Here is a 14,300-nt window from a genome sequence, read left to right on the forward strand (position 1 = left end):
CCAATACCATACCGGCCTGGACCACAATCGTTCCCGGACCCACATTAAGCACTTGTAAGAACGGCTCCTGGTCGAGGCGAAGGACCATCTGTGCGCCTACCAGCGCCAATCCACAGGTCGCCGTGTTCGATGGAGTCAGAAGGACGTCCGCCTTCGGATCAACCTTTCCCAACTGCATGCGATAGCATAACGGTACAAGCATCTGCGAGCCCGGTGGAATTTCCACCGAGTCCCTGGCAAGGGCTTGGACCATGACACTCGCTGTTGTACTCACATGCAGAGACGCCAAAAAAAACAACTTGCGACCCAACGGCATTTCCACAGAACCCTGATCGACCAGGATCTTAACGACCATTTTTCTCAGAAAATCGGTACCCAAAAGGCAGGGCACCGCCAGCGTCCTTGAGATTAGCACGGGTCCAACTACAGCGACCTCGCCAATTTCGATGAGGGCCTCCACCTGCCCAATGATACCCATGCTCCCACCGTTCACCACGACGCAAACATTTACAACAGGTCGCACTCATCGTTCAGACATCAGCAACAATTGGAAAATGACATCGGAAAAAATGGTGGCCGAGGGTCCCATCTCCACCAATACACAAACCTCATTTCCCTGAAAAGAGCCAGACACTGCTGAAGAACCCGCAGCCGCCGTGATCACTCAATGCGCCAATTTCCTCCACTGTGTCCCCGAGCTAGGCCACCGCTGTGTAACACAATTTCGTTGCCTGGTGTCAATGTGTGTGCCTTGCTAGGTGGAGATAACCCTCGAACCCTTAGATGTCTGAAATTGTAATATGGGCCGGATGTCTAATGTGGCTCGACCCGCCTGTTGGGGTTGAGATGTAGCCGTCGGGTGGAACTATGGGCGCCGGAGTCATGGTTGCTGCCCGAGGAAGGTTCTGACATCCTTGCACGAAGTACTCCGGCTGGCCGCATTGGAAGCAGGTAAGCGAGGGCCTCCGTAGCATTGAATCCTCTTGCTCACACGATCTCCAAATCCTCTGATGCCGTGCGGCATCCCCTTTCCTCCGACTCCACACTGGGAACACAGCAGCGATGTCCTCAGAAGTCCCATTCTCAGCTGGCTGCACCATGACGTTCTGTGGCGACCACCCCTTCAGCACCCCATCTCGGCTGGGGTCCCCTGTCCATGCCACCATTTGAGATGCAAATTCTCGTGGGCCTGAAGACATCTGGCGGCCCACCGGTATGTCTGTTCATCTTCGTCACACACAGGCACGACAACCCCCATCACTCGTGCCAGTCCCAACATCCTTTTCATGACGAGCTAGTCGAGGGCTTTCGGATCCTGCTCCCACCAGCACACAATGCGCTGCGGTAGGCGAGAGGCATCTCGGCCTCCCCTCGCCTCCGCTGAAGAAACTTGCTGTGTGTGTTGGAAGGTGACTCGTACACGTCCACCATTTCAGCATAAGCACCTTGAAGTGTAGACTTCTTAGTAGCGGGAAAAGCCCTGAAAACAGCTAGAGTGTAGTCATACAATACAGTCGGCAGAGCTATCAGCACCTCATCTTCCGTCCAATATACCGATTGAAAGGCAGCCTCAAATCGCCAAGTAAAAGCGCTCCAATCGCCTCTTGCCGCGACTAATTATTTAACTTGAGGTAATCTTAGAGTACATTCGGTTCCTCTTTCCTCACTCCTAGAGGCGAGTACCGCATCTTGCGTATCATGCTTGTTTTGTAAAATGGCGGACTCGGTTCGCGCTTCCCCCATGCCACCCATAATGGCGGCTTCTGGCTGCGTGTTTTCCATGCCACGTGTAATGGCGGCTGTCGCGCTTGCGGACGTTCCCACCAGAACGTCAACTCCCGGCTCCTGGTTGCTCCTTCCCAGCGATGTCAGTGCAATGCGCCCAGCCATCGTCGTCTCCATCATAAGCGTCAGCAACTGCACGACAACCACCCACAACAGGTCCAGCTGTACTGACACCATCCGCCAGCTGTCTTCGGGCTGCTGGTGCGGAGTGGCTGCTCCCGGTTCCACCATCTCTGGCGCAGCCAACTCACTCGCCGCGGCTTCAATAACCGGGACCACGGTTCCTGGGATTGGTAGAAGGTTTTGGGTTGCATTTTCATCGTCGTCGGAAGACACCACAGGTGGGTTCCGTTTTTGCTGATGCTTAGACATACTTCCTTTTTCGCTGTCAAGCACTAAATAATGTTTTCAACCACTTCTGACTCAAATGGAATGAGCGACTTTCGCGACACGTCGTGTAGAGGGTACTTATTTATTAGTCACACTGGGCATAACACAGGCCAATACTTATTCCTTCTCACACTCGGTATTAACGTCTCTACTGGCTACACACAGTCGATCACTTGGCGTAGTCCCATCGCCATCAGTCGGCTACGCTGCTGGCTGGCTAGTGTGACGATGATGGTGATGGAAACCACGCAGGAGATCTTCCACGTGGCCGGACAACGGAGAGAGATGTCGGCAAGCAGCGACGCAGCCAGGACCCACGACTCCACACGAGCCCCGAGCCCTGGGTCCGCTCCTCCTTATACCCCCCCAGGTGTGGCTAGGTCCCGCCTCCGGCCATGTCCTCTCGTGGAACCTTCGAGCAGATTCCCGGAGTGTCTCGGCTACCCCCACCTTTTACATTTTCCCCAGATACACCTCCTTCTCTGATTGGTTGTTACTTAACCGTACCCGTGATCCCATTCCAGGCCAGCAGGTGTCACTCTGTCATTACACCTGTATTATTGTGTTAAAAGTATTTGGACCGTTGTCTAATTTCTTATGGTGTATAATCTACAAAAAGGACCAATCCATCATAGATACATTTGATGTCTTTAAAATGCCAGTGGAGCTTCTGAATTGGGAACCGCATCTGACCAAACCCAAACATTTTGTTGCTTGGACTTAAAAGACACAAACAGAAAAACAAGTTACAATATCCAGTCATTAATATGAAACTGAGAATACTGCCAAAATAACGTAGAAGTCATTTGCACCATCATAACCTAGGGGTGGTCCTGGTATGGCTCAGACACAATTTTCCATTCATGTTGAAGCAGTGGTTCTTAACCTTTACTGCAGCCTTGCATCCCATTGGTTCTCAATTGCTAAAACATGTGTAATGTAGCACTGAGAGACGCTGTCTTCTTAAGTTATATATATATTTATTATACAATACAGTCTACCCGACTTGATGACGTGCTATCAGAGGGATGCAGGTTGACTATATTACAACTGGGTGACTCTATGTGGCTGCTACACGAAGTTTACTACATAGCTGACTGACTATAGAGGAGCCAACAATGTAGTAGCCACGGCGGAGATATATAACTTCCTTCGCTAGCCTTCCAAAACAATGAGGGCGATCCAAAAAAATGACAGCGACGACGGTCCGGACTCTGACTCCCCACAGCAGCCCTGAGCCCCGCTCTGTGCTGCCTTTTAATCTCCCCTGGGCTCGGTCATGTCCCTTTTCCAGAATGCTCTCCTGTCGGAGATTTCCTTAGCCTCACAAACACCTCGTGGGTTTTACCCCTCCCCCCACGGTGACTCCTCACCCAGTTACCTCACTTGACCCTGCCTGTCCTCATCGCTTTAATCCTTATTTGCGGCCATTAGGCCCCATACTGTCCTTACACATGTGTAGTGCAGTCCAACCACGTGGAGATGAGTAATACTATTGGGCTGATTGCCATTTATTAATGCATGCTCTCACACTGTATCCTACACTCACACCAGTGTACTTGCACTATATTCTCTGTCCTTCACTTGGTCCTGGGATAATTATATACGTCGGGCCCACTCCGGCTACTTCTAGGCCCTCTCACCCATCTGCCCGGGCGGGGGATCAGCCAACATCACCCCATGATGAGGAGAGAGACCTCTTCCAGCCGATCTTTACCCTGGCTCCCCACGACGACCCCGTGCACATCACATGGGCCCCCTTAAAAAACCCTTTTGGCAGCTCCTCCCCTCAGCTCGGCCCCGCCCACTTTCCCAAAAGTGCTTTCCAAAAGTCCCCCTACGTGACCCGTGAATGTTACGTCATCCTTGGCCTCGCATAAATCTCCACCAACTCGCACTTCCTTACGCTCATCCCTCATTGACTACTCACAGTACTCCTTTACACATGTGTAAGGACAGTACAGGGTGATGTAGGAACAGTACAGCTCCCCATGGCCATGGTTACTAATTAACGTGACAGAAACAGACAGGGTCACTTTAGGGTAATGTGGGATCTAAGTGGTCATTAATAATTATTGATGCTACGGGCACTGACAGGGTCGCGTGAGGAGAAACACGGGACCTAAACGGACGAAAAATTGTAATTTGGACAGACAGACAGGGCCAGCTGTGGGGAGAGAGGATTCGGGAAGAGGGGCGTGGCCGGGTCGTGAGAGGGATAAAAGCCGGCTTGGAACAGGGCTCTGGGCTGCTGTTGTGAGGTAACCAAGGAGCTGTCGTCGCCGTCGTCATTTTGGAGCGGGTTGTCTTCATCGTCCTGGAATGGGCACCTTGTAGTCTTGGAAGGCTAGAGTTATATTGTTTCCGTGACTGCTATGCATCCGCTCCTGTGTAGCTAGCCAACTACACAGGGAGAGTTGCGTAGAGTCACATAAGTTACCCAAGTGTATATAGTCACTCGTGGTTACTCGCTAAGTTGTCAGTGAGTCGGTGGACTTTATTCATAATAAATATACATATAACTGAACAAGAAGGTGTCTCGAGCTACATTACAGTGATGTCAGAAGTGGCTATGGTAAAATGCCGAAGAAAGGAAAGCATAGGAACCCACCTGTAGCAGCTTCATAAGAGGAGGACGACCAAGGGATCCCCCAGCAGCCCCGGGAGCTGGTGACGGAGGTGGCATCCACCTTACTGCCACAACTGCATGCTCCGGAGGAGGGATGGCGGAGATGGGTATTGGATAGGTGATGCATGCTGTGGAAGCTGACGAAGCAGGGATGGATAAGTTGTGTGAGGAGAACCCTAAGTTGTCCAGGGCGCAATGGTTTGAGTGTGAACCCTGTTAGGTGAGGCAGCCAAGAAAAACGCTGCCAGGGTGCAAGCCGCAAACATAAAAGAATAACGTGCACCGCCATGTATACTTGTTGGCATGTGTAGTAGAGGATAGAGCATGGCTTTTACTTCCCATGAGTGCCATTGCATACATCCCCGAAATTGGAACCGGCCATGGCAAGGGCCAGTGGAAGTTGTGGAAGTTCGACGGCTGCGGTGTGTGCGAGAGCGGGTGGGTCGTCGCCGCTGGGTTGTCCATGCGTCACGCTTAGGGCCGTATGTGCATCCCCGAATGGTTGATTCCTCCCCACTGTCTGTGCGGTCGGGATCTGGGGTGTCGGACGGGCCAGGGCGGTTGGCCGATGTAATCGGATGCAAAGGAAAATGTGTTGTGCCACCCGCAGTTTACGAATCCCTGACGTCAGAAACGTGCATTTTGAGTATTTGGCTACAATAAATTTCCAAGTGATAATCCACTTCGTTGAGCTATCATTTTTCAGTCAGGTCTCTTCTGAAAAATAGCTTTATAGCTCAATGAGCCTTACCTTGTAAAATAAATAAAGAGATTAAAAAAATAGTTTTGTAATAAATAAAGGTGTCCAAGTGCATGTGTTTACCAAATTCCATACAGAAGATAAGTATATTCCTTTTGAAATGCTCGTGCACAACTACAGAGCAGCACTTCTCAGTAACCCTACGTGACCACTGCCACTTCGTGAATTGTTTCGTGCACCGATCTATAAATGTCACGCATACAACAAATACATTCACAGATTCAGATTGCGCCATCAGTGCTTCTATGACATCATGCGCTGTCAACTTTCGCATCACGATGCTCTGAAGTTTGGATGGATACTTGGATTGCAAAAAAAAAATCTCTGTTGGTTACACACCGATCTTCAACATCATCACCAGCGTGTCCCTGATGGTTTTTCACTTTGGAAACAAATTTTTACCAGTCCCATCATCCAAGATGACCGTGACTACTCATTATGGCCTTCTTAAATATTACTGTCGCACCATCACTGCTTCTGTTGGGCATGCAGATATCAAGCACAACGCATATTCTTAGACAGTGGCAAGGTGAGCCACGGTCTAAGCTACATGCAGTAGTTTGCTTGTACGGTATAAAAATGTAATCAAAGATTATATGAACAAAAAACCATAATACTGGGAAATGTTGTGTACAATTAAATATAAAGCGTGCCCGCAACAACCCCTGGGACTGTGCCTGTTCCGACATTATTTACTTGAGAACCTTCATTGCAAAAAACACGGACAAAATCTCAGGCATAGAGGGTGCCCAGTGCAACGGAACGTCAACGGCCGTCGAAGATGTTAAGGGAACCGCGGAGGGTTGGAGCAGCACGAGAGCCGTTCTCTATGGCAGCGTGCGTCATGCAACGCGCCCCTCCCGCGTGTTGAATGGATACTTTGGAGACGGAGACTATTTTGTGCGAATGTAAGTTTTACTTTGTGAGTGTCGTTAATCTGACAACCGCTGACATTAGTATTGTATTTTAGTAATTATCAGTTTGAGGCAGTGAGCACTGCTGTATGTGGAGTTATTTCATCAACTTGGACAATTATTGGGCTGCTCTTTAATATATAATTGTTATTGTTTACCCGGTGAATAAAATAGCACTTTGTAGAAATGTTGTCGATTCTACAGCTCCTCCTTTCCGTCCTCCTGTGTGGCTCCAGGGGACTGAGCACTGCTCAGTTTCTTGCAGAAAACGTCGACTCTGAGATTGATCGCAGTAACATCTCGACATCGTGTATTGTGTTTCTAGATGACCCAAGTCACACTTGTGGATATAGATATGTTGTGCTCGCGTATTTTTGTAAAGAAATGACGTTGGTTTTAAACACTACATGGTTTCGTGTGGATGGATTATTTTAGAGAGCTCCTCAAATAATAATAAATAATGATTGACGACGGCTGTGTGATGAAGTCAAGGTGATTGAACGATAGTTAGTCTCTAAAGGTAGGTCACCGTTTGTTGTAACCGGCCGGACCCGAGCTAAATTCCAAGGAACATAATTAATAGGCAGACGATACGTCTCCATCATATGGACGTATTGGCGGTACACTGGTGCAGCATAACACGCCGGTCCTCATAGAACAGTCTGATGATGTCTTTGTTGCCCTTGAGCGAGCTGCAGACTCTCCATCAGAAGTTGCCTTAGATTCAGCAGATGCTTTTATATTCGAACGTGTGACATGAAGTCATAATCTTTTGATGCCACCGTCCGCCAAGAAATTATTCCAGAAATGAATCGAGGCACCGTCCGACCAAGTCTATGGCACGAGGAGTCAAATCTGCCTTTGGAACACCGAGCCAGTGAATTGTCCGGCTGGGTGCTGCTATGTGGCAACAGACTGTGAGGCTTCGTGTTCATCACGAGAACTGATTTTGACACCACCACCACCTCGCAAAAGATTTTCTGAGTGGGTTGCGAATCGCGGGAAAATAAAATGAATAAATATATTTAGCGAACCACCGGTGTACCACCAATATGTTCAGTTATTCGTCTTTCCGCGTAAAAAATAATGACTGTACCACCATCACGGAAGAGATCATTTAAGCAGCATTGATTGACTACAAGAAAATTCTGGACCCAGAAAGTCGACCGATCAGCACTCCCATCCACACGTGGGATCTTGGGCCGAAGTTTGCTCGTGAGTCCCACTGCAGTATTGGCGACGTTTGGGTGAGATAGAATTGGTTCCCGGCATGCCCCCCCCCCCCCCCCATTCTCAAGGGAAGCGGGGGAGCCATTGCTTTTTGGGTCTTCTCTGTGAGTCTCCACTGTGGGTCTCCTCTGTGGGTCTCCTTTGTGGGTCTCCTCTGTGGGTCTCCTCTGTAGGTCTCCTCTGTGGGTCTCCTTTGTGAGTCTCCACTGTGGGTCTTTTCTGTGGGTCTCCTTTGTGGGTCTCCTCTGTGGGTCTCCTCTGTAGGTCTCCTCTGTGGGTCTCCTTTATGGGTCTCCTCTGTGGGTCTCTTCTGTGGGTCTCCTTTGTGATCAGAAACTTTGTGAGTTTGGTCTTCACCATACAGGTGTGTGGAAACAAGTCATGCCACAATCAAAAGCAATCTCTGAGGACCTCAGAAAAATAGTTATTTGTGCTCATCAGTCCGGAAAGGATTACAAAACTATTTCCAAAAATTTGTGGCTCCACCAATCCACTGTCAGACAGATAGTCTACAAATGGAGAAAGTTCAAGACTACAGTCATTCTATCCAGGAGTGGCCATCTTACCAAAATCTCTCCAAGAACAAACTGGGAAATCATCAAGGAAGTCACAAAGAACTCCAGAGAAACATCTAATGATCTGCATGCCACTCTTGACTTGGCTAATGTGAGTGTTCATGACTCAACTAATAGAAAAATACTGAACAAGCATGGTTCATGGAAGGATAGCAATGAGAAAACTACTGCTCTCCCAAAATAACATTTCTGCCTGTCTGAAGTTCGCCAAAGAGCACACAGATGATCCACAAGACTTCTGGAACAATGTTTTCTGGACAGACAAGTCAAAGGCAGAACCTTTTGGCCTCAATGAGAAAAAATATGTTTGGCGAAAGCCAAAAACTGTTTTCAAACAGAAAAACCTCATCCCAACCGTCAAGCATGGTGAAAGTGGGTCTTGCAGCAAGACGATGATCCAGAACCTACAAGCAGATCTACAACACAATTGCTGCACAAGAAAAAAATTAGTTTTATACAATGTCCAAGTCAAACTCCAGACCTAAACCCCATCGAAATGGTGTGGCAGAACCTGAAGTGAGCTGTCCATACAAGGCAACCCTCAAATATCACCGAGTTGATGGAGTTCTGTTAGGAGTAATTGGTCAAAATTCCTCAAATCCGATGTGAGAGACGAACCAACGGTCATAGGAAACGCTTAGTTGCAGTCATTGCTGCTCAAGGAGGTGTCACCAGTTATTGAACCTAAAGGTTCACATACTTTTTCCCACATGGTTATTGAATTTAGAATCATTTGAGGAAAAATATATTTTAAAAATATCATGTGTTTGTGTCATTTGTTTGATCAGGGTATCTTTATCTATTATTAGGACTTAGATTAAAATCCAACAACATTTTACGTTTCAAATGTGTAAAATATGTGAAAATCCTAATGGGTTCACAAACCTTTTCTCAGCACTGTGCATCTTTTACCTTCACCTTTGTAACATTGACTGCATACAGATTCATTGGCTGCTGAGACCCTATTCCATTTCTTTGTTACATCTCGCCTGGACTACTGCAACGTGTTCTTCTGCCGTCTCCAAAATCCCCTCATTCGCAATTTGGAATGCCGCAGCAAGTCTCCTCACCCATAGGTGAAAACGTGATCATATCACTCTAGTACTACAGTCTCTACAAAGGCTTCCTGTCAAGTCTTGTATTCACTTTAAGGTTGCTGCGATTGTTTTAAAGAGCCTCTGTGGTCTTGCGTCTGCCTACCTCTCCTCCCTGATCTCACTTTATTTTCTGGCGCGTTGTTTCCACTCAAGCATGAGGGCCTACTTCTTACAAAGCCGACAACCGTTATTCTATGGGAGGTTGCACTCTATCAGCTTCCGCTCCTGATGTCTGGAATGTTCTTACATTTGAACTTCGTGTAATTGAGACTGGTCTTGTTCAAGTCATGACTTCATACTCATTTGTTTTCATGTGCATATAGCTAATGCGTTTTTTATGCTATATATTTTCCGTGAAGTGTCTGGAGATGCATAATTGTGAATGTTATTGTTTTGAAGTATTAAAGGGGAGTGACACTAATAATCATGAATGTGTTCCGTCTGGGATTCCAGCAAGCACTGAGAGACTTGACTTGAAGTTCAACCATCTGACAAACATCCCCTTCAAGGCGTTTTGTGAGCTAAGAAGTGAATGCATAGTTCTAGCAAAAGTCTAATGTATGCTTAATGGAATGGTTTAGGCGTGAATAGTATAATTATATCTACATTACAGTGGTATAGATAATCACATATAAAAAAAAGATGATATTTTAAAAAAGCCATCAATGTTTCTAAGAGTTTAAAGCTAAGATGCTACTAAATGCATAGTTGCAAAATGTACTCAAAAATAGAAAAAAATAATAGCCAGCCTATAACTAATTGTGTGTTCTATTTTGTCGGTCTTAATATTAAGCTATAAAAATATATTCGACAATAAATGATTTTATGCCTGTGAAAGGAAATGTCGGTTTGGGGGATTGTACTAAGAATTCAAGAGTGGGCAAAACACTTGGGAATGTACCGCTTGGATTCTTTCAGAAAAAGCTGCATTACTTTGTCTTCATATCTCCTCTCCATTACTCTTGATCTTCATCTCCAATGCTTATTCACTCCATGTCCGCTGAGCCTCTTTATCATTGAACGATGAAGGTCTCGTACCAAAAAAAACCGTCACCAATTACAGTAGAAGTCCATTAAGTCCCTGTACAATAATCCGTGAACCTTTACAATTCGTGGATTATTGCTTCCGTACACCATGGCACACTGCGGTGGATTGAAAAATGCTTCGCAAACCAAAACCGCGATTTGTAGAAGTGGGTCGGGATAACATGAAGCTGTAAGGGTTTTAGTTCTCAACTCGCAAGCACCCGATGCTCTGTTATGAAGTTTTGAAATGAAACATCTATGAATTTTATTACGTTTTGAATTAGATAATTGTATTTCTTCATTAAAAGCGTATATCATGTTACATCTGGAAGAATTCATTGAAAACGACATTTCGTGTGAATTTTCTCTCGTCGTTCGGTTCGATGCGGACTTTCACCTGTTTGGGATTGCGGGATCGAGATAAAGGCGACATACAGCTGGCCGTGCGAGAACACTGCCATCTGCAGATCGATTCCAATGTAATCGAACGTCTGTCCCTGCGACTTGTTGATTGTGATAGCGTATGCGGGGATAATGGGAAATTGTCGTCGGCGCAAAACAAATGGCAAAGTCGTGTCGGTGAGGGCCAAGTCGATTCTGGGAATCAACACCGAATTGCCTTGGTTACACTCGGAGATGATCCGCGCCTTGATGAAATTTCTCGCGAGCTCCTCGACAATCAGTCGCGTGCCGTTGCAAAGTCCTTTTTTTGGGTTGAGATTCCGCAGAGGCATGATGATGACGCCCTTGTTCAGCAGCAGGACGTGAGGTGGCACAAGCTGAGTTGCAGTTGTGGTGATTGCTACATTGGAGAAATGAAACGTCATATCTCTGATCGTGTCCACGAGCACAAGTCAGATCTGAAACACGGCAAAATTGAATCTTCCGCCGTTGCCGATGATTGCTACAACGTTATGGGCTCTCATGAAATTGTCTTTTCCAAGACCAAGGTGCTCTGCAAACCTCCTGGTTACCATCAAAGGTTTGTACACGAAGCCATCCAAATATACAAACACGGACATAATTTCAACCGTGATGATGGGTACAAACTTAGTAATCATTGGAAATATGTTATTAACCTTGCAAAAAAGATGTAACTACACATATTTGGACAATCTTATTTGACAGGCACTATTCTTCAGTTACTGTATAGTTTCTTCTTCTTTTTTCACACACTGGTTTTCCTGCTTTACACATATTTGGCAAATCTAGAATTAAACCCAGCAACGTAGCAAAGTGCTGTTTCATCTACATAACAAAGGCTCAGTCCCATTTACAGCAACCGCACCTTTACATCAGCCGCACCTTAACAACTCTTGGAACCTCCCATTTCAACCAGTCTACACAACAAAGGCTTATTCCTAGCAGCGTGCTTCAGCCGCACCGAACCTCACAATAATAATATCCAGGGGCCTACCTTGGCTCCTCCCACCCTCAACCAGTATATATACAAGGACTGTTTTCTTGGAATTTCTCTAACTTGAAACAGCAATCGTGCTGTAACGGTTCCACCTGAAGACGGAAGCTTGTGTTGCCTCCGAAACGTCCTGATTTTTTATTTTATTTTTTATTTTACTTTTATTAATTTAAATTTAAAAATTTTACCTACGTGACTTTACCGGAAAAACCTAAGAATATAGGTCGTCTATAGACATATATCCAATGCTGCCGAAGATGGATTCGATGAGATCTTCCATTGCCACCATCTGCTTCGGGATTCGAATTGTTCTCTCTTAGAAGATTCCCGTAACTGGGGGCAAGCTGCCTGTTCTAACTATAAGTAGCCATTCGCTGTGCCCATTTTGTCACTCGCCGTGCATGTTTGTCATAAGCAACCGGCTTGCCTTGATATAGCACCCAACGATGTCCGTTCGCGTTCCTCATGGTACAATGGGAAGAGTCGCCGCCTACAATGAAGACTTTGTCGCCGAATGGTTTCTCTTTGCCTATCACCTTGCGTAAGAGCTTGCCGATGCAACGAAGTCCATTCTTCGGCAGCATAGTAATTTCATACTCTTTGGTTCTTTCGGTAAAGTAACGTAGTTAGAAATAAAATTAAACAAATCACTGCGTTTCGATTACAACACAAGCAATCATCATGATTTTATTTTATTTATAACTACGTGACTTTACCGAAATAACCAAAGGGTATGGATTCCTGCAGTCATGAAAGCTTCAAATCAAGATCATAGTATTTCTAGACTTGAAGCTTTCGTGACTGCAAGGAATCATATTCTTAGGTGTTTTCGGTAAAGTCACGTAGGTAAAACATCAAAATTAATAAAAATAATAAAATAAAATAAAGATCACGACGTTTCGGAGGCAACACAAGTCTCCGTCATCAGGTGGGACAGTCACAGCCAGATCAGCTGCATCAAGTGAGGCAATGATTCATGATGTAATCCCTTAAAAGCGAGTTGAGGGGGGAGGAGAGGGGGGGCTCATCAGAATGTGGTAGCCAATGAATGGAAAGTATCGGGAGAGAGGGGCCAAAAAAGGGTGGGCGACGGCGTGGAAGCTATTGTGCGCAAGCGACACACTGCTGCCCACGCCAACGCATTGGACAGAGAGGGGGGAGGGGGGAGGTCTGATACACATGATAGAAAAGAAAAGGAAATGCGTATGTTTATACCAATGCTGGCTGAACAATGAAGAGAGTACTGTTAAACACTGGGGATGTTAACACTCGGTAAAGTAAAGTAAACTAGTGCCTGTCAGATAAGATGGTCAAAAAAGTGTAATTAAGTCTTCTTTACGTGGTTAATAACATCTTTCCAATGATTACTAAGTTTGTACCCATCATCACGGTTGAAATTATGTCTGTGTTTGTATATTTGTATGGCTTCGTGTACAAACCTTTGATGGTAGCCAGGAGGTTTGCAGAGAACCTTGGTCTCGGAAAAGACAATTTCATGAGAGCCCACCGAGTTGTAGCAATGATCGGCAACGGCCGAAGAATCAGTTCTGCCGTGTTTCAGATCTGACTTGTGCTCGCGGACACGATCAGCAACATGACGTTTCGTTTCTCCAATGTAGCAATCACCACAAATGCAACTCAATTTGTAGATTCCAGGATACTGTAAGTCAGGAACAGCATCCTTCACAGATGGAATCAGATCACGGATTTCCTGACTTACAGTATCCTGGAGTCTACAAATTGAGTTGCATTTGTGGTGATTGCTACATTGGAGAAACGAAACGTCATGTTGCTGATCGTGTCCGCGAGCACAAGTCAGATCTGAAACACGGCAGAACTGATTCTTCGGCCGTTGCCGATCATTGCTACAACTCAGTGGGCTCTCATGAAATTGTCTTTTCCGAGACCAAGGTTCTCTGCATACCTCCTGGCTACCATCAAAGGTTTGTACACGAAGCCATACAAATATACAAACACAGACATAATTTCAACCGTGATGATGGGTACAAACTTAGTAATCATTGGAAAGATGTTATTAACCACGTAAAGAAGACTTAATTACACTTTTTTGACCATCTTATCTGACAGGCACTAGTTTACTTTACTTTACCGAGTGTTAACATCCCCAGTGTTTAACAGTAATCTCTTCATTGTTCAGCCAGCATTGGTATAAACATACGCATTTCCTTTTCTTTTCTATCATGTGTATCAGACCTCCCCCCTCCCCCCTCTCTGTCCAATGCGTTGGCGTGGGCAGCAGTGTGTCGCTTGCGCACAATAGCTTCCACGCCGTCGCCCACCCTTTTTTGGCCCCTCTCTCCCGATACTTTCCATTCATTGGCTACCACATTCTGATGAGCCCCTCCCCCCCTCTCCTCCCCCCTCAACTCGCTTTTAAGGGATTACATCTTGAATCATTGCCTCACTTGATGCAGCTGATCTGGCTGTGACTGTCCCACCTGATGACGGAGACTTGT

The sequence above is a fragment of the Lethenteron reissneri genome, chromosome 33 (genome assembly GCF_015708825.2).
Source record: "Lethenteron reissneri isolate LAM-NWPU_2019-01 chromosome 33, ASM1570882v1, whole genome shotgun sequence".
Lineage (NCBI taxonomy): Eukaryota > Metazoa > Chordata > Hyperoartia > Petromyzontiformes > Petromyzontidae > Lethenteron > Lethenteron reissneri.